General features: G+C 41.8%; 1 protein-coding gene across 3 annotated transcripts in view; it reads right to left on the minus strand.

Moving 5' to 3' along the window:
- LOC118511351 overlaps nucleotides 1–24,534 on the minus strand; it is a 102,565-nt gene that overhangs the window by 60,386 nt on the left and 17,645 nt on the right. For 2 of the 3 annotated variants that reach the window (XM_036054310.1, XM_036054311.1), the window contains exon 3: nucleotides 14,068–14,133. The exons of the other annotated variant lie outside the window; for it this stretch is intronic. The gene's annotated coding sequence lies outside the window, so the exon portion shown is untranslated. The remainder of the gene's footprint in view (nucleotides 1–14,067; nucleotides 14,134–24,534) is intronic. 3 annotated transcript variants of the gene reach the window in all.

The raw sequence follows: 24,534 nt of genomic DNA on the forward strand, positions 1-24,534 counted from the left end.
ATCTTTTGTGAAAGCAAAGATCGTCTTAAAAGAAAAGCAACACGAAACAGCCCAACCATCTCAGGCAAGAGTGATAAGGATTTCAGCGTTCGGGAAAGAAAAAGCTTCTTGACTCCTTTTCATTTAATGTGCGTCTCGTGAAGCTATAAAATATTCACTTAATATACTAACCGGTACCCGGTGAAAATGAGGCTCAGAGCCCCCTCCCCGGAAAATGAGGCTTGGACGGGGAGAAGTGGCGAAAATGAAATCAACCTTCAACCAAAATGTCTACACACGCATATAGACGCTCGTGGGAAAGTCTTCCTCTTACGGGATGGTACCCTTCATCATACTGTTCCTTTTTTCGGGGCTTCGTGTCTGCACGTGTGAACGTCTTCGGTTACAGACACACTCAACTCTCATACACACAAACACACAGAGTAAGAGAGCTTCCAAAATGCCAAAGTTTTATTCAATCGACTAAACTCATTAGACACCGTTTGCGAGCAGCGTTGAATGTTGTCGTTAATTAAGTTATGTCAATTTATGTTGATTCATTTTGTTTTTATTGCTGCACACTTAAAAAAAAACCTCTCCACACCGGCTTTTTTCGGTCGTTGCGTATGGGTTTATGTAGAAGGATGGGAAAGGAAACATTGGTTGGGCGTGAGCAGCATTAAGCGTGTGCTTGTTGTTAAAGGTGCTCATCGAACGTACTTCCTACTCGCATTGAAAGTAGAAGAGTCCTTTGTTTTCTTTTACTCGGTGATTAAATTTTAGAATTTAGTTGACACCTTTCTTATTGATTTATTTAAGAGGAACTTAGCATTTATTCTTCATGAAGTAACTGTTTAAATTTTATCCAAGCACAGTTAAACAGAAATGAGGATAATGGAAGCCAAAAGCAATAGGAAAACTATTATCTCACATCAAACAACTCATTGACCACGTGTGAAGGGCGTGATAAGAGCTTCGAGCAACCCATCTTAATCATGTCCCGTACAATGCTCTCCATTATGCACTGTGTGTGAGTGTGTGTAATAGACAAAGGCCAGCTCATGACACGAACACACGCACACTCACTCATCGTTCTCCTTAACGTGCCTAATTGGCTCGATTACGAAACTTATCCATCACTTCGACGTTTGACGATGAACGCTCGATAACGTCCATTACGGGATGGAACGCCACAACGGTACGGTTAGGGAAATGGCGTCCCGTGATAATCAAGTCAACCCACTTTTACTTCCACACACCGCAAGTTGTAAGTGTGTGAATGTGTGTGTGTAATATGGGCTGGCACCATACACGTTAGTTAACTTCGTAAAAACTGGAGACCCCCCCTAAACGAGACTCTATGCTTTTAATAAATAAACCAGCTAATGTAAGAGATACCGATCGGAGTGTTTCGGTTCGGGGTGTGTTAACCGTTTGTGTGTGAGTGTGTTTGGGTGAGTGTGAACGGATGTGGTGCAGGGCATGAACGTTGTCGTTTTAGGTGGAAGCTTTCATCGTTCTTTTATCATCCTTCGTTTGGGAAACAAATTTAAATTACTTTTTGTACTTTAAGGCACACATCGTACAATACGATGAGTATGATTTTAACGCTTCTAATGAATCAGAAGCATGAAAACATGCCATAGGCGTAATTATTTTGCTTTCCCGAAAACAAAAACAGAAGAAGGAAAATGTTCCCAGAATTCGCTCTTCAACAATCTGAAAGACAAAGTGTTCCTTCAAATTGCTATTTCGACTTGCGGAACAGTCCTATCCTCTGGGTCATCGTTCCCCTAACGGACACTACCCTTAGGTAGAGCGATAGCATTAATTTCCACTTCATTCGAGAGAAATGAGAATGATGCTGAACCTCGCCTGAAGGCAACCGTGGCCAATGATACCTAGGGTGCCGCTATCATAACCAAACTAAAACCTTGAATGCCTCAATTTAACATGAGCTTTCAAAGAAAACAGATCCTCGCCACGTGGGAAAGTGTGGCAGGAGATAATGAAATATTTACACACTAAGTATGGTTCAAAGCGAATTCCAAACCGGTGGGGAGGGAGAACAAAACAAAGCGTGCCTTTTAATGCAACTAATTGTTTCCCAGAAGGTGGAAATATTGGGATGGAATATTGTACTAGAAAATAGGATCGAACATTTGGGTCTTTTTAGAGTTCCCGTGTTGATAGCCAAATATGAGCGGTCTGTTATTACTTTAACATTATGAGCATAGCATATGTTACGAAAATACAAAAATTGGGTTTTTAATTAAATTCATGTTTCGTATTAATAAATGCCTCACCGCTTACTCAATAAAGAGATTTTGATATAAAGTTTCTGAATCCGATCTCAAAAATACAGTTCAAACACCGAAAAATGGTCCAGTTTCTAACCGTTCTACTGCACCACAAGCACAAGACTTAAACTTCTGCATTTATCTGATTTGAATATCACAATATCTCAACAATTTTGTCATGGGATGTTCAAAAGGCAAAAAATCTTCCGCTGCGAAAAAGCGGCTTCCGTTGGCAAACATTTTCGGAAGCCAAATTTCCTGGGGTAACATAAACATTTAAATTTCAAAACCAAACCCTGCGTACCCGGTTTACGGCAGCTCGTACGACACACGGCACTAGCTTGATGTGAGATATGTTGCTACTGATGTGGACCATGTGTCGAAAGCCCTCCTGTCTGCTATGACCTATCTCACCGAGGAAAGCGTTGAAATGGTAGCTCCATCCATCCATCCGATACTTGGAAAAACGATAAGCAGCGTATGCCAAAAGCGTGCCGGTATTGCAATCGATAAGAAATGTCCGGCCCAAAAAACACGAGCCTGTCTTTATGATTTTTTGTTGAATATTCGAGAAAAGGATAAGGAGGAAGAGGTGATGGAAAATCGGAAGGTAGCAGGGAGCTTCAGATTAGTGTGGAACATGCATGCAAATCGGTCCGAAATTGAAATATCTTCGTGCACGGGATGTGCAAGCTGCCACGCAACGTACCGATCGTTCTGATCTTGGTGAAAGCAGTCGTCGGCTGTACTGGATGGATGGTGAAAGTATCATCACACCAGTATGCGAGTGTGTGTGTGTTTTTTGCCCCCCCCCCCCTCCCACAAACGATGATCACAGCGATGAGGGCAAATCCCTGACAAGGAATAATTTTCGACACGTGTTTTCTTTTCTATTTCGTGCCGCATCCTTTTGACACTTTGCCCGGACGGGTGTCGTTGATCTGAATTGCAAAAGAAGATGTACGATACAGCTTAGAAGGAAGCACGGAAAAGCGATAAAAGATGTGAATTTGTCTAAGAGAAAAGAACGAAATTTCTCTGGCAATGCGATGGGAGGTATACAAACATAAAATAAAAGCAAGGAAGTGGATTTCGCAAATATTCAGACATTCTTCACAATCGGGCCACGTGGTGTGCTAGATCGATGAGATGTTGGTAGCTTTCGTTTTTTTGCAAATCGATATCAAATATAAAACATTTTTACATGACATGTTTTTTGTTCTTTGTTATTATTTTCCTTACCTTCTGTTAAAAAACTAACATCAAATTTAAAATATTTGTAAGATAGTTTGAAACAATAAGCCTACTGCAGGACGGCACTGTCCGTGCTAAGCTCAGATTGAAAAGCTTTTCCATGGAGCATGGGAAAATAAAATCGAAAAAAAGCTTTTCTGCTAAGGGCATAAAACTGAATTTCGACCTTCACGGCTTGGCACGTGATTTTATTTTTATTATTCAATTGTGAAGGATTCGTCATATCGGAAAACGGAACAGTGAAGATGATGTGTCGCATCACATTAACACTCCGTTTTCCCTTCAGTTTTCCGTCGCCTTTTCCGCTCCGGTAGCTTCATCATGCTTTGGACGATACTCGCACCATAGAACGGATGATACGATTTTCCAATACTGGTTTACGTATGCTCTGGTTGCTGGTTTCGAAGCGTTTTCGTTTTCCCGGAAACACATCACGATGATTTGTCACGAAAACGATATGTTATGCAGGAAAAGAATCACGGATGGGAACGGCATCAAAACGGAACCTGGAGCATTACTATGCTGGAATTAGCTTTATACATACATTGGGCCTCAATATAGAGGTTTTTGTGCTCTAAGAGAGCTTAAAAGTTAGGCCTCAACCAAACTACCTGACTGGTAGAAACACACAAAAAACGTACATCTATGGTCGGTTGGGTGTAATTTTTATCCATCGATAGTTTACAGTTCCGGGATAGATTTTAGCTTCGATCCGTGCCGATTGTACCAGTTTGGCGAGCAAAAAACTACAAAGCTGCTCTAGAAAACACACTGGGAGAGTGAATGTTTACCATGTGAAATTGATTTCTGAGCCGCTTGCTTTCGATGTCATCGATTCTTTACCGAATGCATTCGAAAGCGGCACCCTATGGCACATACACACCGCTGAGCGAGAAGAGGAGAAAGAGTAGACAAAGCAAGCTTCTCCCAGCTACATTACTGTGATTTAACGTCCGACGAACGAGGACGCTGCAGGGTTTGGGAAAAAATCAACATTTCCTTTTCACTAGCTCAACTCCCGGCTACAACGTGCATGGGTTCATGGCCCCATGGTTCGAACATTTGTTTGAATCAAGGTCTGATTGAACAAGATTCTCAGCTTCGGGCGTATGTGAAACGGTTCGATTTGATCTGAAAAAAAAAACCCCATCGTCCGGCCGGCACCCACAGTTGGTGCCGCCTTTTCCCATACCCACACCGGTCACAGTATGATAATCCGAAAGATTTGGTTTTTGGCCTGCGGATGAGGAAGGTTGACCTTTTCCTAGTTTTCCCCAATGTTGTAATGTTATTTACTCATGAAATTAGAGAAAAGCGAAACCGTATGGTGTAGTATTTGCACGGATCGATCCTTTCCTTTCTCGAATAACATATTGATTAGGGAATACGATCGGAAAGTGATGACGTTTCATGGTGAGTGTGTTTTGATAAGATTTCTGGGCTGGTTTTGATGAATATTTGTATTATTATTTTGAATGGTAATTTCCTTTTGATTTTAGAGGACTTATTTTAGAGGAACTTTGGAGTTATTTTGAGATTATTGTTGTATATAATAGAGCCAATGAACTTACTTAAAATGCATATTAAATTGAAAGCAAATAAATGCAAATATACAGTAAGGATCAAAACGAAATGCACTAATAATGAAGTGTAGCTGATAAATTTCCATTCGGTCGCTCAATTGTGATCGCATTTTAAAATAAATATTAATGTTTTATGAAAATCATCCTGGCCAGTTTTTCCACCCCAAGTACGTGCTCTGGTCACCGTCCGAAAACCCCCATTAAAGTGGAACGTGAAATCATTTGCACAGTTTGCACAGTATGCGAATTCGTCCTTCCTGGAACGTGAGAATTCATTGACGATTTAATCAACGTTCTTCACACAATTATTACCCTTTTGAACCATTTCTCATTCGTGCAGGTGTTCTTTTTTTTCTTGTTGCTGCCCATACGTGGAACTTGATCGAAAGCAAGGCAACAAAAAAACCAACGAGCCTTTAATTAGTATAATCAAATGTACTCTAGCAGGGCCGAAAGGAGAAGCAATAAAATAATGATTCATCGAGAGCTTCTGCAGGGATCATTGGAGCTTACGTTTTTGCTCTCGGAGATTTCATTAAAAGCGCACCGTTTAATAAGAGTAATGAAGTGCTTTTAGCAGATATTTTTTCAAATTTTCGCTCTTTTTAATGGTGTACAATATTGCTTGGCATGATAGATAAGGTTTTAATATAGTTTGAGGATCATTTTCATAAAAAGTTAAGAGCAAATCAAGCATAGCTTATTTTGTGTAATATAGTAAATGACCGTTCTGTAACTGCTGCCACCAAGATTAAATTTTCGAAGCTACAATAAATTACGACACTACCTTCATTCAAAAGCAATATCTGAAACAATCCCCGACAGTTAAAGATGACAATCTCGTTGGAAATGTTCTACGTTCAACGTCCAATAGGATCAGTAACACCCCATCCCAAGGGCTCCGTACCATTTGCCTTCCACAACAAATGTGACACAATTTGTCCTCTCTGTCTCTACACTCTTGCTGGACATGGACAGTTCAAAATCAGTACTGCTCCACCCTTGCACCGTTTGACACACGCAAACGGAACGAAAGGAACGTTAACGGGACTAAATTATGAACCGTAAACATGAACCAACCCTTGTCCAGGGCGAGGCTTTGCCAGCATTAGGGCCGGGCAAAATTGACGACAGACTCGATCCCAACACCGTGCAACGGCTGCCTTAACATTGTAAACCGATGGAACGTACAGGAAGCACGGGTACAGTTTCCTTTTTCCAGTTGATACCAATGCCGTTCGAATGGTGGAAGCTTTAGGTGGTTCACCATCCAACCGTGGAACGCAATAGCAAACGAGTTGTTTATTTACATTTTAAATTTCTTTACCCCGGGCGTCATTGGCTAACCATGGCACGGTATTTGCGCTGTCCTATAATTGGGGCTTATTATACATTTCCCAGTATATTCCCAGGGGAGAATTCCTACAGGACGGCTGGAAATAGTTATGGGCACAAATAATTGTTGGCAATATTTACGCAAGAGAAAACTATCGCGTAAGAATTGGTTGACGTGTTTAGTGAGGGAACGTTCAAATACAGCTTATTGCGCCGGAGAAGTAATTGGTCCAATATTGAAACTAAATGGACATTTATTTATCTGCATTTGGACATATGGGTTTGTGAAATATTGTAATTTAATCTCTGCTCACTAATTCCAAATCAACCACAAATGTTTCAAACAGTTTACAACCTATTAGCATCATTTGCATTCAAGCTAAAGCATAAGAAGGTTAAAAACGAAGCTAAATTACAATTCAAAATAAAGCGCTGGGCTCTCATCAACACAAGATGGCTTATCGCTGCCGAGCGGCGTTTGTCTGCCACGAATGCTACGCATGCTTTAAACGCAAAGCAAAACGCAGTCGGTGAAAATGCTAATTGTGTGCTGGTTCTGGTTTACATCTCCGTGCACGTATCATTCGGCATGTAAATTCGACGGCAGGCAGCCGCTTTGCATCGTAATGTTGTGCAGCTGGCAAATGGTGTAACGCGTCCCAAATTTGACTTGCTAAATGATGCATAACGGCAACGATTGTGCCAACATCGGTCGGTCGGCACTTTGCGTTGGTGGCGATACACATACACACTCGCAAAAACATTTCACACTCAGCTGCGCTTAGGGAAAAAGGAGTTATCTAACTTTGTGTGCAGTGAGTGCATGGTAGAAATGAACTCATTGAAAAGTTGCGTGTGGGCGCACCAGGTACCAGGCGCCTCCATGCGGTCGAGATGAAAATGAGGCGCGAAGTTAAAAAGCTTTTGAAATGTACAATTGAGCCGGTGCTAAATATAACTTGCAATTCCAAATAAGTTTTTTTCGAATTAGCACAACCTTATGATAGAAATGCAAAACAATTTTGATTCCATGAACCATAACGCACGTCTCTTGTTAGTGGAAGTGAAACACATCTGAAAGGTTTATAAAATCGAAAATCGATATAAAAAACTGTTTGTCAACTTTTAAGCCTAACATTCAGAACTTTAAAAAATATTACTTTTAACCAAACAAGCGTTCAACTATACCAGGCACCATGCGTCTCCATTTTAAAGCAAGGAAAATAAAGAAGAAAGATTGTTGTGATTTTCCCCTGTAATTTCGTTTTAATATTTTAAAGAATTTCCTCGTCAAAATTCAAATAACCATTTCGATGATGGTTAGGTCCAAAATGGTTTGAATTAAAGTATAGAAAATATATCTTATTTTATTACTCGCGGCAGTACCGTGCAACCTAATAAATAATAATCAAGATATTAATAGCCATTGGCATTAGTTCTATCGATTTTCCCCGAACGGAAAGCTGCATGTTCCTATGCCAAAATGTGACTTTAATTCATCGCTTACATCGATCTTTTCGCATACGCTAGGGCTTCTATGACGCAAAACACAGAGCATCTCGTCCATATTTCGCAGCTTCCTGGTTAAAGCGTTTCGCACGCCGGCCTCGGTAACGAATTCGCATTCTCCCTTACACCGCGAACATAACCGTAATATTAATGATAACGTTTATGAAGATTTCATCCCGTTCATTGGACCTGCATGCCATCACGATTCGGTGGCCCTTGTTTAGGGACACGTTTACCATTCGTTCGGGTTCGTTAGGGACCGATGTTTCGATCCTTGGTATATTTTGTCTTTTTCACTCTCTCTCTCTCCTTCTCATCGAAAACAATAGATTCCTTAACGCTCGAAGTAGTGCCACGTAATTGGGCTGTGCTGGAACGAGTGAAAGTAACGACACACGGGCTGTGGCGGGGAAAAAGCGTTCCCGTTCCCGTGAAAAGTGAAACCAGACCAACCAACCCATCCTCAACTAGACACTAGAGTCTTTATGTCACGTTTCATAAGGAAGCGCGTTCGTGGATTCGGTCGGCTGGAATGGTTTGATGAACGGCCAACAAACGAACGGCCTCAAGGGACGCCGGGAATTACGCAATTGGAGACGGGCACGATGGGAATGCCAATTGTGCCGTTCAATCCGCCCTCGAGGGGTTACGCTCAAAATGCCTACCTATTCTTACCGTATCGACGAAGGAAAACCAATCCTTTCTTTCCCTTTTAGCTAGGCCCATCTTCGGTAAACATCGCAGCAAATGCTTTGTTTTGGGCCTCTGGCGGGTTTTCTGATGTTTTTCTTGCCTTCGTAATTACAGTTCATTGGAATGCTAATAGTGTAGGCCTCGTCCTCCACTATCATCGTCTTTTCTAGTGTTTGGCTCGCAGGACAAAAATTCGATTATAGTAAAGAAAAACGAAAAGAAATTCTTCGAGATGTGCCTTTTTGTGAGAACCCTCGTCCGGAAAATTAGGACAATTATTATGGTGAAACGTCTTTTCTCCGGGCACCTTAAAACGGTGAAGGTCTCGATGGCTTGATGCAAATTTCTCGTCCAGAGAATGGCTTTTTCACAAAGCACGTGTTGGACCTAGTTTACGGTTCAATGTCCATTCACGTTTGTCCTCGTGACCTAAAAAGCCTTCGATCTACGGAGTGAACGATAAAAACTCATTTTCGAAGACAAAAAACACCAAGGAAGAAGATGGAGCAAAAACGATGCCACTAGGTTGAAACAGGGCCCAGGGACCGCATCGTAAACCGATACCGATTATGGCTGTCTGTCGTCGAAGGTATTAAAAAATCAATTTATTTTAATGGTAGCTTATGGCTTCCGTCTTCAGTATTGCACCGTGCACCCTCTAGAAACGGGGCACTACTAATGAATCTCGCATTTAATGCAAATGTCGTAATTTTTCAGACTTTACCCGTAACGATTAGTGGGCCAGATTCGGCCAGTAGCAAACGAAAAAAATCCAGTGAGATGGGAAAGGAAAGAAAAAATCATCCAAAAAAGGCAAATGGTTGTTTAAAGGAAGACCAGACCGAAGCATCGTTGAACGGGTGATACCAAAACACCGACACCAGTTTGTACAACCACTTTGCCACTTTTATCGTGCCCTTTTGGTGTTGAGAACGTGAACCGTGGGACAAATGTTTTGCAACAGCATCCTTAAAGTTTGCCCCTATCAGCGTCGTCGAACCGTGAGAGGGTAGTTTTTTTTCTCCTAGCTGCCACCCTAAAAAAGAAATGCAGCTTGGGTGGGAATGCAAAAATAGCTCGAAACTGTTTAAATTGAACGTGGGTTAAATAGCGTCGAAAAAGAGCACACAAAACTGCACGGACAATCTTCAAACACCAACGCTAACCGAATGGTGGAAAATGGACGTTCCTGCCATTTTAAAAGGATGAAGTATTATTGAAAATTGATTGCAATTTATCTCGCAACGCTTTTAACCTTTGACATTTTTCCCTTCTATTTGGGGATGACGAATTTGGTATTGCAAGCGCTCGGTGTGAACGAAGGCAGATGCTCTTTCGCGAGATGGTTCAAATCGTTTAGTCAGTGATAGTGTTCTATTGAGCTTTAAGGTGATTTAAGGTGGTTTCCAAATTAGATATTCAATGATAATTATTAAATTTAAATTGTTCATAAGACATTTTTGGTTTTTAAATGAACAATTATAGTAAGCGACGCTCAGTAGCACTTTTGCTTATGAGTCTATGTTCTTAATTAGATAATTTATTCATGATTTATTCAATAATGCAATGCAATGGTGGCAGAATGCTTCGATGCATTCGGTCAATCTTAGTGACTTTTCTATTTAACTTTTTAACATAAAAAAGATAGAGTTTGCAGCAAATCGTGTCAATAAAATGAAGAAGTGTAAACAATGAGTCAATAAGCAATAAAAGAGACCAATAGAACCATTAAAGTTATATGGCAAGACTTAAAACATTAATAGAAGGTTTAAATGGAAGCATATTGTTCTAATCCCTTAGATTTGAGGCTTTCAGCTACATTCCTATTTCTTTTCTCTTTGTCTCGCTCTTGCTCTTTTCCTTTCTCTTCTATTTCTTTCTCATTACCTTTCTGTGTTTCTCGTAGGTATAAAATCCCTTATAGGTCGTTTCGTTGCAAGCAGGACTTACTATTATCCAAAGCCAACAAAGCCAGGGAATGGTATTCGTAGACTTCGTATGGTTGTAGTGCTTTTATGATAGTAGTTGAGGAAAGATTTAATATCCAGAACGTCGTTTGGAACGTTTGTCAAGCTTTCACTATACTACTGGAATTCCAAAGCATTCTTTTATTTGAGTAATATATCGTAGCATTGTTTTATTTCTTATCATGAAGGAAATATAATTAAACGTAACAGGATACTTGATGCATTAACATTGTTAAGAAATTTTCCACTTCCATGGAAAAACCAGCGAATGATACCATAATCCTCGCAGCCTGAATTCTTTTAACTTTTACATCTTCTTCGAAACATCGTGGAATGAACGCACCCGTGGAGAAAAAGCCGAACTAAATCATATGCACCGTTATCTAGCAAGAAAATCGAGGCAGATGAGTTTCTACGATTACGAAGATAGTTCACCGTACGGGGGATGTACCGACCTTCTGTCAGTCAGCAAATCATTTCCAAACGCATGCACACGTTTCGGATGTCGCAAATAGCCCTTCAGCTGTAACGGGATTACGTCTCTTCCCTCTCTCTCTCTCTCTTCTCTTGCTCCTTTCTCACCTCATATCTGTTCAATTTGAGGCAATCACGCTTCGCTTGATCGCAAAGCTTCAATTGAAGTTCCGTTGGGGTAGGCAACATTGAACTGGGCCGCAACAGATTCCCAGTTGCTTTTCAGCCGAATTCTTGTAGCGTAACACAGTTCGTAAATGGGTCCGTTCCGTGGAAAAGGTTTCCCCGTCACGAGGAGAACCGTTATCCACCGTACCAGATCGTTCTAGTCGACATCTTTTAAGGGAACGCTTTGTAACGGTTGGTAAACATTTGCTAAAACAATTTCCTTGCTGGACTTTTTTTGGGGTTTGGGGTGAAGGTTCTTGCGGGAAGAAAATAAGCTGACTTTTGACGCCGAAAGCATGCAGAACTGATCAAACGAAACGGCATGTCAACTTTAAGCCCACTCTGCACATCGTTGAACGGGTCCAATTTCCAGCCCGAGGAGATTGAGGAGTACTGTTTAACGTTTTTGTTGATATTGATTAATCTCAATGCTTATCAGACGGCGGAAAGCGATGATACGATTTAAAGTACTTGTTTTTCACTAATTTCTCCTTATACAACTAACTTTTTGCTTCGATTTCGAGTGACGTAAGTTCTTCGAAATAAAATACCTCGTGCTCAAAGAATGTCCAATATAAATTGGATCTCGTTCTTTGCAATATTTTTGATACTGTTAAAAAAAAGCGTGAACAAAAAGCACAAAACAGAAAAGGATGTATTTCCCCACGGTTCCAAATGAAACAAAACCAAGCAAAAACCCGTCCAACACATGGAATCGAATAAAACGGGAGCAAATACAATCGGGGTGGTGAAAAAAGCGTACCGAATAAAATCCGGAAAGATTTCCACTTTCCATCAATCAAATTGTGAGCGGCAAAGGTAGAAGATCAAAGACACGTTCCGTCACGGTAATGGTAGCTTAGGGCAATGGCAGACAGGCAGCCGGATAGGCTTGTTTGCTTCCCTTGCTCACCCTCCATGCAACCATCTGCTGCAGGGTAAAGCTCGTACCACAAGCGAGTGGCTATCGAATGGTCGTGAAGTGCTAAAGCAGCAGCACCAGCATCCGGGCATCCGGCAAAACCACAAAATGTCACGATTGAGAAGTTCGAATCGAATGTGATTGCTCTAAATACCCGGCCCAAAGCTGAGTAGGGTTTTTGTTTCTGCGAATGTGGATACGAATAGATGGGGAGAGAAGAAAGGAAAACGGAGGGTGCGTGGGAATAGAAAGGGATGAAGCCCGAGTAGATGTCAAGATCGGTCAACGGGAAAATGGACGACCTGTCCATAATCGAAAATAAAAACCCCTGCCATGAAACCATGATGTTTTGTGGTGCTTTTCCTCTCTTACTCTCTTGACAACTTTCGCTCCTTCTTCTGTCCCTCTCTCTCCCTATCAGTTTTTTTATACGTTACACTGTTACGCCACCAAAATATTGTGATTGATAAATGCCATTTATCCTGCCTTATCCGATAAGAGCTTTTTACACCCAGCGGTGCAGCGGTTAATGGGTTTTGGGAGCTGCAGAGCAACCACTAGGAAAAAAAAGCTCACCACCACCATTAGCATTTTTGCATTTAAATGTATAAAGTGGATGATAAATTGATGGAATTCATAGCTAATTCTCTTTTTTTTGCAACTATACCACCATTCTACGTGATAGCTCCCGGGGTCGGGATATGGTAATGATAAAAGCTTTTTTTTTTTTTTGTAGAAAAATGTATTCTGCTTTTAAGTAGTACAACAGTACACACATACACACACAAAAGGCTAGAATATTTTACGGCTCATGAAAGATTTGTTTCACTTGTACCACTCTGTATCTGTTCTGGGGCCGATATATAATATCAATAAAACCCATCCCGTGCTAGTGCAAAAGCCCTCGATCGTGGTTGCACGAGTACGAGATTCTAGCTTTTAAACGAAGAGCTTCACATAATTTACATAATCCATAAATTTTATGTCTTTCACATGTGTATATGCAAAGTGAAGCCACATAGCACCATAGACAAATAATCCGTTACACCGATTCGTTCGTTGTGCTGGGGGGGGGGGGGGGGGGTAAGCTAAGCCTGCCCCTGGAACCGGGAACGTTCGTATGTAAATCAAAGAGGCGAAAGCAAATAAAGAACGAATTTTCGTAAATCGTAAAAATTTTACTTTTGTTTCCTTCGTGAGCCGGAAATTGGTTCGCGGTATAGGTGATGCTCAGATGTACGAATGTAATGCAGTGGAGACAATAAAAATATTAGTAGGAGTACTTTAAATCACAAACTTAGCATTGTTTTATCACAAACTCAACACAAAGGATAAGAAAAATTTTAAATAACAATCGTACTGAAATAATCCCTAATGTACTGGAAATGCAATTGGTAAATGAATTTGCCAACGATCAAATTTCCAACCAAGTTCACGGAACTGTTCAATTAATGCCACAAAACTGGCATATAATTAATATAAAAATTCCAATCAAACTCTTTCAATCAAGTCCTCAATCCTTCTGCCCTCCCATGTCTCTCCTACTTATTTCCTCCCCAAAACAGCTCAAATTGTCAATCATTCCCGGGAATGCTTAACCAGGCGAAAGCGAATGAAGTTTAATTAAGAAACGCTTGGAAAAAGCGATTAATCGAACACTTTGCTTCCAGCATTGATTCGTTGGCCTACACCAAATCCAATATCAAGCACAGCAAAGCACCAGGGAAGCACCATTGCCATGCGGACAAAACAGCAGCATATTGCTTTAATTGAAGCAGTAGCCCTCAAGTATTAGAGTTGCTGTGTGTGCCAAAATCCTAGCGGGCCCAAAAACGAAACGAACACAAACCCGGAACTGTTCTGCATAATTCCTTTGAACTTACCGCAGCACTGCACACCGGCTGAATGGATTCACGGAAAATGACCCAGGGCAACTAGGGAACAAGTACCTACGGAGAGCAAAAAAGAAGAGGCGAAACGTAAATCGGATGATAAAACCAAAACATCGGGCCACTGTTGTTGGCGAAACAGAACAGTGAAAAGGTATGGAAATTGCTATTTTAATACAACCAATGATCAAAGGTAGTGGCAGCGGTAAACGATGTTGTCCGCAGCGGTGTCGCGCGACGAAATTCGAGGTCCGTCTTTCGAAGCTCCCGCGGCCATGACCATGTCTTCCCCCGTGTCTGTCTGTAACGATTATTCGGCGATACGCGGTTACAGGGGAGGCTGCGGGAGTAAACACCCGCCCAAAACGTTTTGGAGGCCAATTTCCATTTTTATTGGAAAAAGCGCCTTCGGTGGCATACTTTTGTTTTCTACCGTGCCGGCTTGGCAAATGGCATATTTTTCCGTGTCCGTGTTTTTCCTATTGAGTTATCTTCCGCCAACGGGGAAGTTGGACATTATTCCAATGCGCTGGTAGGTCGGTCGGTGGGTCAAAATGTTTCAGTTTAGGTGAATTGATTGAATTTTGCTCTACCGTTGGTCACTCACTTATCTTTCGCGCCTGTATGATGCTTTTTTCGTACTGTAGTGTGAAGGGGATTGCATAGATTAAGGGGCAGTTTTTCTTTCTCATTCGGTTACTAATGTTTCTATTCAATTTTGTGTGTTCGCCTTCAGCCCTTTAAAAGTAATCCAAGTTGTTGTTCGCAACCCGGCAAAAAAAGGCCACAAATTAAGAAACGATTTGTCCATCCCACACTACGCTTCACATTCGAAACACTCTAGAAGGACGCTAGAAGCACCTTGCACTTTTCCAACACAATACAGTGCACAATGCAAGTGGACTGCAAGAGCTAGTTCCTAGTTTGCGGCATCGCACGCCTTCCACTGACCAACTTGATGGCCCTCGACCAGACCGGCTGCCGGTTGCGAAAGGCCAAGAACAATAAATTTATGCCCCAGAATCACGCTTCCTGGCAGGGCACGTTCATTGCGCATGTGAGACCATTACACGAGCAAAAGTGCACGGAAAAATGCACTCCGCACGGGGGAGGGGCCGGAAGTGGCACACTATCCACCAACGTGCCGTCCCTCTCGAGCACGGTGAATGCTTGAGGTTCGGGAAATGTCAGCGTAATGGGTTTGCAATTATGCAGCCTTTTTTGCTTCCGAGGTTGTAGCACTCGGTGCGAGTTGTTGTATCGTATTGCAGTAGAAAAGCCCGTTCGTCCCATTGACCTCGGTGTGCGTTGTTTTGGAGATCGGAGATGAGGGAGGAGGACCTCCATTTCGTTTTTCCCTACCTGGTCACCGATTACCGTTCAAGAAGTCTTTGGGAAAAAGAAACGATATCATCACACTTTTACAGCGAACGGTGCAGTGCCTTATCTTTTGCTCTAAATGAATACTCACACCGGTGCGCCTGTTTTCCTGTCAAGCTGTCCACACACATACCACCACCACACAGTCGAGCCTTTAATTAAACTAGCCTTACCCGGCATCGGCTGCCCGTTCCTCCTGTGTGTAGCAGTAATTGACGGCATAATTGTGTGCTGCTCAGTGCAGCAATGGCAAGATAATATAAGGGCGGTCAGTTTTTGAAGCGCTGATCGCTCAAGGTACGATAAGTGGCCTAAGGATAGTGTTGAACGGTTGGTACATCATCGTGACAGGATAATGTTCCACTGCACAACGACAAAAAAAGTAGTAAAAGCAATTCTGGCGTAAAATGAATTTTTAAGTAATTCCTACGCGTCCCAACTAATTAGAATTTTTCAAATTATTTCTTTTCACTGCAGGGCTTTGGAGTAGATGTATATTCTATTAAAATCGCAAATTTAACAAAATGGTTGATAATTACTCCAGACCATGAAAACTCGCAGGACCATGAAAACTCGCATAAGGCTGCAATACCTGAAAGTATGCAATCGCCTGTTTAATAAAACATAATAAAACTGTACTCTAACATCCATTTGAATACATGTTGATAAAAATTGAGCTCAATCCAATAATTCATTCAAAGGTCAGTTGTTAAATAAAAAACCTTTTAATACTTTTATTGCATAGCTTCAGGCGCTATCACTCAAAAAATGATTTCTCCATCCTTTAATCGCAAAGCGTTCTTCAGTAGCTTTATCAGGATTCGAGACCAAACATAAACTACACGAAACTTAATATCGCTTTGATCGCTGTAAAATTTACCATTCATTGCACTGCAGCCACGTTTGAGTTCCTTGCCACCTTTCAATGCCCATTTCCCCGCAGACAAGCGTACGATATTTACCTCAACCGCTTAGCGTTACGGAATGGCACTTTATCGAACCATCTGCTCCGCGTTCCATTGCCCGCTTTTAGGGAAGGAGCCAAAATATTGTCAACTAACAGTCAAACGCTTCACACAAGACAGCTTGTGTGGGTCGACCGTTACTTACTTCAAAAATCAATTGACTTGTTTATCGTTCTGCCACAGGAGCACCTACAGCACCTTCTTCAGCGACCAGTGAGTGAAGGTATTCGATGGGGCGATTATGTACCCTGCCAGCCAGTTATTTGTTCTTCGCTGGCTGCTTGCTCGTTTGCTTTCACACCGAAATTCTCGGCAAAGGAATTCTATCGCTTCTATCGTGTCGAAAATGTGCCACCCCGTGATGTTGTGTGTGGAAAGATTGAACAGGATAGCAATGAAGAAAAAAAAAACACCGGCGCAAAAAATAAGGAAAAACACCTTCTAGAGGGAACATTTTGACACAACACCATTCTTCAGCGACAAACCCGGAAGCCGCTATGATGCCAACGGTAAACTGTACGCTTCGTTGAGCGCACACAGTAGAGGGTGTTTCGTGTGCTTTTTTGTTTTGTTCTCTTCTTTGGTGGTAGAAAGTCCCATTCTGCCTGCTTATACACGCCATCAAACATCAATACATTGCCCCGTACCTGGTACCTTATTCTGCAACGCGTTTCGCAGCAAAATGGTAACCGACTTCCCTATTGACGTGCACTTACGCGGGAAGCGTCTCCCGATTGTTGAGCGCGTCTTTCGGAAAAGGGAAAAATGTCAGTTGCATCAGTTGCGTTGCTCGAGTGGCCAATCAAACACTCAAAAATCAAACACACCGCTCTTACCGACGGTGTTGCAAGCAAAAGCAGGCAGTCAAACGACGTTTTTCAATTTCCGTTGCGAGTTTGTGACGAGAAGTGGGGAAAGGAATGGGACCGAAATACGAACATTTTTCAAAGGTTGACAAGCAACAAGTGTTGGCATTTGACTTTTTCGACTGGTGCTTCATGTCCGCTTGTTGTGTGAAGGGACACACAACGGTTTGCTGCGCTTAAAGCTTTCGAGCAAGGGGTTTAATTTATTTTTCGCGCAAGCGAGTGTGTACAAGTTCGTGGTGAACTAAAGGAAGAACGGGAAAAAAACCTGGTTGAAGTAAACGAAGGTAATGAGTTGGGTAATTAATTTTCAGTTTTGTTAGGATTAATTTTCCCCCTTTTTTCATTTGAAAAGTTTCCTTCACGAGGAAGCACATGAAATGGGTAGTGTAGTAGAGGAATACTTTAGAAGACTTTTGTTTATTTCTCGTTTTGTTTGTGCGCTCACCGGCGCGATGTGGCCTTTGGCTTATCGATGGTGGTCCGGCAACCTTACGAGTGAAGCTCACGACAGGAAGAAAGCAAGCAAGCGCCAGAAAAAAATGGTGATGTTGTGCAGGTGTCACATAAATCAAAACCCCCGTGGCACATGGCATTGACTGTTGGAAGGGCGCTCTTTTAAAGGTTAACTTTTGACAGAAAAGTGACATGAAAGTTAAGTTCAAATATTTGTGCGCACACACACACACTCAACCTTCCCATGCGTTGTGAAGTGTGGCGAGAGTGGTAAAAGGGATCTCAAACGGTTCCTTGTTTTTCCTTCAACCGATGAAAAAGTGTTTCCTCCTTTACACATTATTTCTTTTGTTTCTTCCCCACAAACAAAACCCTCGCATTGGGTGAGGGTTTTGACTTCAAAACATGGTGCTACCGTGGTTGGCAGTATCACCCCATTCGCTGATAAACAATGCCAAGCAGCAATCACTTTCAATTTCCCGTTCCAATGCAGGTCCCCTGCTTTTCCTTTTTCTTTGTACGGTAATGTTGTGAAACAATTTTATTTTTTCCTTCCCTTTGCTTTCACCATCATTTTTCTAACGCTCGGTGCAGATGTTATGAAAAAATTTAAAGAAAAAACGCGCCATAGAACAACACCATAGCGATGTGACGGATGATGATGAGGTAGAAAAATACTTTCGATTCAAAGTTTTGCTGCACGGCGGGGTTTGCTCTTGGCCCACGCCCAGCGCGGTGGTGCCAAGTACCACACAAAAATCAATGGTGACTTTCTACGGGCAAGACACATACACTCACAACCACATTGCTGCGTACCGTAGGTGGTGCATGGAACGGGCAGGAATGAGAGAGAGGGTGCTAGAGGAACGAATTTTTCATGCTCCATCAAACGTGCACTGAATTAGAGCCGTGAATGTGTGTCCCGGCGTCCCGGCTGGGTGGAATCTACAGGCGCATAATAAACAGGAATCTCAGCCAGATTGCTCACCACAATGTCAAGGAAAAATCTTTAACTAGCTTAGGTGAAACTTAGGTGAAATTTTTCTGTCAATAAGTGGGCCAAGATTATTTATTAAAGTTTGTGCCTATGCAATAGTTAATCACAGATAAGATCTTGGTCCAAGTCTCATCTAAACGCCTGTTCCGGGTGAGGTATACTTGGAGAAGCCTTATCCTCCAAACAATCTCTACCTTTAGTCCTCATAGTTGAAGCACCCACATCACCCAGGTCCACAGAGCTCATATTCAAAGAAACTTTTAAGTATATGGCTTTTCGTTTCCAAGGCACCAAATCGACTTATCTGTTAGGAGACCTCGTGTGTTCTCGAGCTCAAATTGTCATAGCCTCATCGCGTGATCAAAAGATTGTATGACGTTCCAGAGACTCCAGAGAGAGAGAGAGAGAGAGAGAGAGAGAGAGAGAAAGAGAGAGATCTGGCATGGTCCATATTTGTTGAAACACTTCGTAATCGAACCCACTTTAGTTTCATGTTCAGAAGATTTGGGGTCGAAAAGCCGTTGTTGGCTTAGTTAAGGGATAAACTATATCAGTTGGCCTCAATTTACACCAACTTTAGCTCTATTATAACAATCTTAGTATCATTTTGAAAAGTCTAATAAGTAATAATGTGACAGGTCGTAATAACCTCACAAATCGTTACGTGAAAAAAGAAAAACAATCAAATTTTACGACACAATATTATAACCTTCCCTGAACCTTTTTGAGTGAAATGTACTTTATTTAACTGCTGCCAACTTCGTCTAGGCAATTGTGTTTTACCAAATCGCTTTAAAATCTCCAAGTTACACTAAATAACAGTGATCCACGCTAATCCTGTGCCATCAGCACTGGCAACTCTAATCTGCAACCCGTGTTTCCGGATTAAATGACACAGAAGCAAACTCAAAGTGAAAGAAAAACACCACTCGAATGCGGCAACGAACGACACCAACGCGGGTGTCCATTTGATGTTCGGCAGCTTTACAACATTGCCAGCGTCCAGCAGAAGGAAATACAGGATGAACCGAAGACGGAGTGAGGAAAAGGAGCGGCGGGAGAATGGGGGAAAAGCTGGAAACATTTATTTTTATTTACACCGCACGGTTAACCCGTTCGGACAGAAAGTGATTTTTAATTCACTTAAAAGCATTTGGAAAAGTCGCTTTTCCGGCTTTCGCGTCGACATCGAATCTCGATTTCGATCCGTAATGGGTTACGTTATCGCGTGTTTTTTTCTTTCTTGAAAAGGAGAAAGAGGTAGAAGAAGTATGCGTAACGGGGATGGATGTTTATTTTCTTTTTAAAGTGTTTTTCTCTAATGGCAACAGTGGGGATGATGTTATGCTTTATTTATTTGATCCTTTTTAGAGTCTGGGAAAAGTTTTTTTTTGTATCGATTACCGTTCAAGATAGCAATTTTATTTTGCTGGAAAAATCTATTGGTAATTTAAAGCATAACGTTAACGGAGCCCAAACGCTACAACGTAATTAAAGCTCCAGAAGCTCTTACATGTTACCCTCCCGGAATCGTCCACACACTCAAGACTCATGTATTTAGTTTCCAAGTTGCAGTCCAACCACAGGCCAACAGCACAACACACTTGGAAAGCTTCTTAAAGATGCTGTTGTCACAGCAACAGCAACAACATCGCACCAGCACGTCCATTAAACAACCGATCAACACCGGAGATGACCTACGACCATCGGGGCATGGTTCAAGCCACAGCTCACACCTCACCAGGAAAAAAAAAAACACACAACAACTATGCAGGCCACAAACACTCTCGCACTCCGAAACCGGAGTGCCCGTTGAAACCGGAGCGCATGTTCACGCTTCATGTGCATGTGGCGATGGTGGGAAAGTTTCGCTTCTTCAAGAGACCCGGCACTTGAATTGAGTTCAGCGGTGGGTGCTTAGTGGCACTTTCTTGGTAAGAAAGTTTAATGTTTGAGCACGCCTTTAGCAGAGGGCACTTTAACGCTGGATGCCACTGGTCCAATCCTGCTTACTACGGAAAGCCTGGCTAGTGGCTGGTTAATGTACATCAGAATGACCCATTTCTTCGAATTCTAATTCTAATTCATTTCGAGTAAGCAAAGTGTGCAATACGCACACGCGTTTGCTCTTTAAAGGCACGGTGGCAAACGAAAGCACTTCATCTAATTTATTCTCACCCGTCAGCGAAATTGCTTTATGACGATGGCCGCCGTAAAGCCGCCACCGCAACGCAGGACTACATTGCCCGAGCCCCAAATTTTGCCCCACCACACTGAAGCGTAATAAAATGGGGGAAGAATAGCAAAAAAAGCCCTTGTCTGGTTTACAGTTTCTCCCACACCAAGCAGCAGGTTCTGGGGAGGTGGGTTTTTCGGGTAACGTACCGTCGTAGGTTTCTGGGTCGAAAAACCTGATGCCATCGCTTGACTTGGTACTACACATGGCAATGTTTCATGCGAACCAGGGGAAGGGTTAAGGGACAGTAGCGACAAGGACAGCACGTGCCGAGTAAGTTCTTCGAAGGCGTTGAACATTCTCACCCACCGAAAATGCTAGCCAATGACCGCAGCCAGAGCGTTCTGTGGGTAGGGCGGTCAATGCGGTACCGGGAACCACCGGCGTTAGCTTCATAAATCTTCAATATGTTTGCAAAGAGGAACAATGTACATGAATCTTATGGTCTGGTTTTATGACCAGCGGCGTGCTAAAGCGTTGTCGATACTTTCTTGTTTATGATCACTGGCGAATTCCGGTGCGGGCGTTGTGGGCCGTCGTTCATGGTGACTGAATTTTGAAGTATATTTGGTAGTTTTTTCATCGACAAGGGCGTGCGTTTTTTTCAACCAAAATTCGCTATAAACTGAATAATGTAAGCTATTAGACAAAAATAATTTCACAAACATTATTTTAGTAAATGGAGTTTAACTATATCTAACATCCAAGGCTCCATAATGGGATTCTACCACTAGAATAGAATTTTAACAATCTTCCACCCGCCCGACGCAAGAGCACTGCTATTACGAATGATTTACGCAAACTGAATACGGAAGAGCTAACGCTTCTGATTTTGAAGGATGTGCTCCAAAACAGTGCCACCACCGTGTATGCCCTGATCGCACCGGATCGAACGGCGGTTCCGAATGAAGCTCTAAATCAATATTACGATTCTTCCGCCAGCTTACATGAAATCACAACGCAAACCTTCCAGCACAGTTTACCCACTTGAAAGGCATCGTCAGCCATCGCCGTGCTGCTCGCCAGCATAGTCATACACACTTCTCAAGTACCACGACCACGTCCAGGCACTTCATCATTGACATCGAACCAGACGGAATTCCGCAACCCGGAAGTCTCTCGGTACTAGCGGTAGGAAGCGGTATCGGTGCTCACGTGTACGAGTGAGTGAGTGCGAGTGTGTGTGTGTGTCGGTACACACACCGAACATCGTACAAATAGTACGTCTCGGCAGTGTGCCGTCTTACACACGAAAACCGGCATGTAACACTCGAAAGGTTTCGAAAAGAACTTCAGCGAACTGTCGAACCGATCATTCGAAACTGCCATGAACGGAACGGACGTGGGCTTACAACATGCGTACCGCTACGGGAATGGTCGGTATCCGTTTTGGTTGGGCGTATGTGCTCTCGTTTGCAACGTTTGTATGTGTGTGCTTGTGTGTGAAGATTTTTTTGTTTGTGCTGTTGCTGCTCAAGTTCTTTCGAAAGCTGAATGCTCGTATCTCGTAGACAGTAGTGGCATTGCAGAACGGATTCATTTCCGCTCGACAGGAACGTACCCTTTTCTCGGTACGGACCGCATGCAGCACAGTCGGCATCAAATGTGGAGGCATGAATGCTGTCCGAAAAGCTGTTCTACTCGGCGTACGGCGAGCTCTTATGAGATGCAAGCTGTTTAGGAAAAGGTAAAATATAACGTTACGTTGAAGTTGCTGCTCTGAAAGATTTACAATGTAGATGGAGTTTAAAGAGGAAAATATTAATTATTTTCAATGTAGAGTACTGGTTTACGCATATCTTATCGACTGTAAAAATTCGGCTTTATAACGCCTGAAAGTATGCAATTTTTGAATTCACGCAGAAAAACATCGATGAAATAAATATGATCGATGACGAATAATTGGACACCTGAAATGATCCTTGGACACATTGACTAGCCTTTTCTACATGAGATTCTCAACGAGTTGAAGTTATTGATATGGCAATAAAATTGTAGTTTAAATGATTGACAGACACTGTTATTAAATTTTCCGTCAAAAATATCATTAAAGCCGTTGATGTCAAGACCAATTTTCTTTTTCCTGCGGAACAAAAAACAATTGTGTTTTAGATAGTTCCCATAAACCTTTATAAAGAGAAAATGTGTAAATAATAATATTTCAACATCGTGAAACTGTAGTGCGAAAACCTTTACTGTGGGTATAACGAATTAATGCAAGGCCTGAAAGTATGCAATTTAAGTAATTTTTTTTTACTTTTCGCTGCAATTTATCCAGTTTTTGGTCTGTTGTGTAGAAGTATGAAACCGAGATTATATAATAAAAGGCCAAGAACTAAAATATTACAAATTAAAAAAAAACCTTGCAGCTTATAAAATGTTGCATACTATCAGGCGAGTACATCAAAAACCTCCGCCTAACAAAAACCAATCGATGATAATTCCTTTTCGCTTTAACTTTCTCTCTCTCTCTCTCTTTCCCATCATTGTCTACTCTTCTCATTTTGGAAATGTATTTGAGTTGATGGACACACATCCATTATGCACATTAGCACACACCATCAATCAATATTGGCTGTTGAACCAGTCGTAAAGTTCAGTGTGTAGGCGAAGTGTCAACCGCTTTAAAATAATTAAGATAACATAAATTGAATATCGCATCCGTCACCATCAAAACCATACGTCCTCACCACAACCAACCACAGTAAGGGGGAGGTTATTTCATCAATTTTAATGCGGACATCAATTAGCTGCCTTCACAATGAAAAATTAATTAACATCCTTGCGGCATAGCTCGGTGCAAAAAGGACCGTTTGGGTTGTGCGAGTATTAATTGATCCGATTTGATGCGTTACTACTAACCGGGTTTGGTTTGGTTTTTTTATGGTTTTAAATTCTCTTTATATTAAAGCAATAGTGTATTTTTAAATTCTCTAAAACAAAACTGTGAAAATTATAAAAAATTTCTATTCCTAAAAAGAGTTTCAGAAAAGTGTTTGCCTGCTGAATGTATGATTGTTTGTAGAAAAATACCCCCCGTTTTCACATTTTCGCAGTCAACTTCGAACAATTTAATACCACGAAAATGATAAATGGTGTTTCTCGCAGATGATCCAGCACACGTATTCGGTACGATGAAAATGCACTTTTTTCAATTTAAGCTGCCGTAGAAGCTACCAGGTCAGTAACGGTGAGAGATGATGACGACGATGATGATGAGAAGCAAATAGTTTTTAAACGGTTTCCCAGCGCGAACCCATCAATCCTAGTGGTGTGGATTCGCAAACGGCAACGGTTGAAGAATGATCCGTACCGTACGCAGAACGCTGTTCTTGCTGCTCTGCTGTCTATCAACGCGGAAAATATACTGCATATTTATTTAGATTTTCACAGAACAGTCTTTACCGGAGCTTGCTAAACCGGCAAACAAATGGATTTATGTGCAGAAGAGCGATTGTTTCCGTTTAGGGTAGATATCTTCGGCAAATGTTTGATCAAAATTTCTATAAAAACAGGCTGAACTTTTGAAACTTGTATATTTCATAGAAATTTTACAAAAAA

This window comes from Anopheles stephensi, chromosome 3 (genome assembly GCF_013141755.1).
Source record: "Anopheles stephensi strain Indian chromosome 3, UCI_ANSTEP_V1.0, whole genome shotgun sequence".
NCBI classification, from domain to species: Eukaryota; Metazoa; Arthropoda; class Insecta; order Diptera; family Culicidae; genus Anopheles; species Anopheles stephensi.